Source organism: Helianthus annuus, chromosome 9 (genome assembly GCF_002127325.2).
Source record: "Helianthus annuus cultivar XRQ/B chromosome 9, HanXRQr2.0-SUNRISE, whole genome shotgun sequence".
Lineage (NCBI taxonomy): Eukaryota > Viridiplantae > Streptophyta > Magnoliopsida > Asterales > Asteraceae > Helianthus > Helianthus annuus.
The window spans coordinates 11,530,265-11,533,217 of record NC_035441.2 but is presented as its reverse complement, the minus strand read 5'-3'; the positions used below and the strand labels follow the sequence as shown (position 1 = coordinate 11,533,217).

Here is a 2,953-nt window from a genome sequence, read left to right as displayed (position 1 = left end):
CACGGGGCCGTGCCCAGCGGACATGGGGGCGTGGCGAAAGTACAACAGGCGCATTAATTGTAATTGTGAATTACAATTAATGAAGAGAGAGAGTGTCAGACGGGCACGGGGGCGTGTCCAGCGGACACGGGACCGTGCCCAGCCTTCTGTTCAGCCTATAAATAGGAGTGCTTGGTTTTATTTCAACTCATCCCTTGGCACACCACCTCTCTCACACTTCATCCACCACCCACCACCATCACAACACCATCATCCACCACCATCATCCATTTTCCATTTTCCATTATAGAGTGTGTGAGTCATCTCGGGATCCAAGATTGATCGTAAGAGTTCTTGACAATCAAGGACATGTTTGCCTAAGTCTCTTATATCACTTGGTGAAGACAAGTGTTTAGTATAATACTTTTTATTTTTAATATTTTGCACTTTTTATTTGGTTTTGTATTAATGACTTTAATAACTAGTTGCTTATGTTGAAGGTGATCTTTCCATATCGTTTGTCCGTGGTATCTTGGCATTATTTTACTGTCTATATAAAATAAAAGATTTTCACCATTCATATCTCCACGGTCTATATGGAGGTATGTTGGCTACCTGGTCGGGGGTTAAGGGAACGGTTTGGTAAGGGTCTTGCCCTTGTTCAGCATTTAGAGGTCCTGCAAGGGACCTGGGTCAAATTTAGTAGGATCTCCTTCAATGCCCAGAGGTATTGGATGGCGGGTATCCAAACTCTTTGACCCCCTCATAAGTTAACTACTATTAATACTATAACCTGGCTATTTAGGACTGTATCCCTGCTGACTCAGACTACTTAGCCGAGGGTAACGTCACCGCCAAAAGCGGGGCCTACCACAATTTGCATTAATAACTTAATTCATTATCTTCCAATAATCCGACACTTTAGGATTGTATCCTTGCTGACTCAAACTACTGGGTTGAGGGTAACGTCGCCTTCAAAAGAGGGGCCTACTACAATAACTAAGATAATCTCTTAAACAAGTGCAAAAGTGCGAAAATAATCAAAGGTTATGCTAATACACGAGTCGGATCCAAGTGATTCATCTTGTCTATCTGTTTTTATTTTATTCTTATTTTTCAGCATTTAGTTAGTTTTTATTTTCTTAGTTTAAAAACCTTTTCTAACTTTTTGATTTGATTAGACGTTGAGGATAAACCGGTACTAAAAGCTCTTGTGTCCTTGGACGACCTCAGTATCTTACCAACACTATACTACGTCCACGATAGGTGCACTTGCCCATATGTGTGTTTAGTGTTAGTAAATATCGTGTTTTATAAATTTAAAACTTGGTTAAAAGTGTAAAAAGGGCTTAAAATATACATCGAAAATATACTACACTTCGCACGCATCAAGTTTTTGGCGCCGCTACCGGGGACACATGGATTTTAAGAAAGTTAGGAATCAACGGCCTAATCATATTTTTATTTTTCTTTTTATTTTTTTAGGATTTTTTTTTAGTTTTTCAGCTTCTGCAGAGCTCAGCACGGGCCTTGCCTGGTCGGACACGGGCCGTGCCCAGCATCGTTACTGGCAGTTTTTAGTTTTCCAAGTTACAGAAGGCTGACCACGGGGCCGTGTCGGTGCAACACGTGGTCGTGTCCAACTTTCCAGTAACAGGGATCTGGAAAACAATTACTGTAACTCCGACCACGGGCCGTGTTCACTGAGCACGGGACCGTGGTGAACCTTCTGACCAGCATTCTTTTCTGTTTTTATTGCAGGACTTGGAACCAGACGCCATCCTACATAGTGTATGAGCTCCAGTTCTAATAAGGACATAAAAGAACCTCTAGAAGAACCCGAACGCTTTCTCAGAAAAAGACTAAAAGCTAAAAACCAAGAGAAAGTTTCGGGGAACCCACCTCCAATGGCGGACCAACGTACCCTCATGGATTATCTACGACCCACCGTAGGTAACCTAGGAGCCGCTATCAATGCACCGAATGTTGAAGCCAATAACTTCGAACTTCTGCCGCATTTGATACAAATGCTCCAAAACTCCGCAACCTTCCATGGGCTTGCGGACGAGGATCCCCATCTGCATATTACTAATTTCTTAGAAATATGTGATACCTTTCGGATCAATGGAGCATCAAATGACGCCATCCGCCTCCGAATGTTTCCTTTTTCACTAAAAGACCGAGCAAAAGCTTGGCTCAACGCCCTCCCAGCTGGATCGGTAAACACCTGGGATGAACTAGCCCAAAAATTTCTATATAAGTATTTCCCTCCCGCTAAAACGGCTAAATTAATGACTGAAATTAATACATATTCACAAGAGGACGGGGAATCCTTATATGAAACTTGGGAAAGGTTCAAGGAGCTATTACGCAAGTGTCCACATCATGGCCTTGCGATATGGCAACAAGTATCCACTTTCTACAATGGACTGTTGCCACACACAAGGCATACACTTGACTCTAGCTCCGGGGGACTTTTAGGTAATCGCCGCCCGCATGAAATATATAACCAAATTGAGGAAATTGCTCAAACCAGTTTTCAGTGGCACACCCCCCGAGGCAATAAATCTATTGCCCCGGGCGCCCATAAGGTTGATGAAAGCACTTCTTTACAAACCCAAATCGAGGCCCTTTCTTCAAAAATAAAAAAAATTAGAAATGATAAAAACAGTCTCGGTTATGGCTTGTGAAGGGTGTGGTGGGCCACATGAAAATTGGAGTTGTATGAAAGAAGCGGACAATCAACAAGAGTCGGTAAGCTACATTGATAACAGACCTAGGCCGTCGGGTCCTCCAACGGGCACTTACAACCAAGGATGGCGAAACCACCCGAATCTTGGTTGGAGAGAGCCCGACAATAGTAGTAACCAACAAACCCAACGAACAACCTTTCAACAACCAAGAAATGAGTCACAAAATTTCACTCAACAACAAGGTGGACGAGAAAGGCTTGAAGATACTGTATCTCGCCTCA

At 42.9% G+C, this 2,953-nt stretch overlaps 1 non-coding gene across 1 annotated transcript; it reads right to left on the bottom strand.

Annotated features, from left to right (window-relative positions):
- Window positions 1-2,264: 2,264 nt before the first annotated feature.
- On the bottom strand, window positions 2,265-2,371 carry LOC118482337. Its single transcript, XR_004868379.1, has one exon. It is a non-coding gene; the product is annotated as a small nucleolar RNA R71 (small nucleolar RNA).
- Window positions 2,372-2,953: the final 582 nt, after the last annotated feature.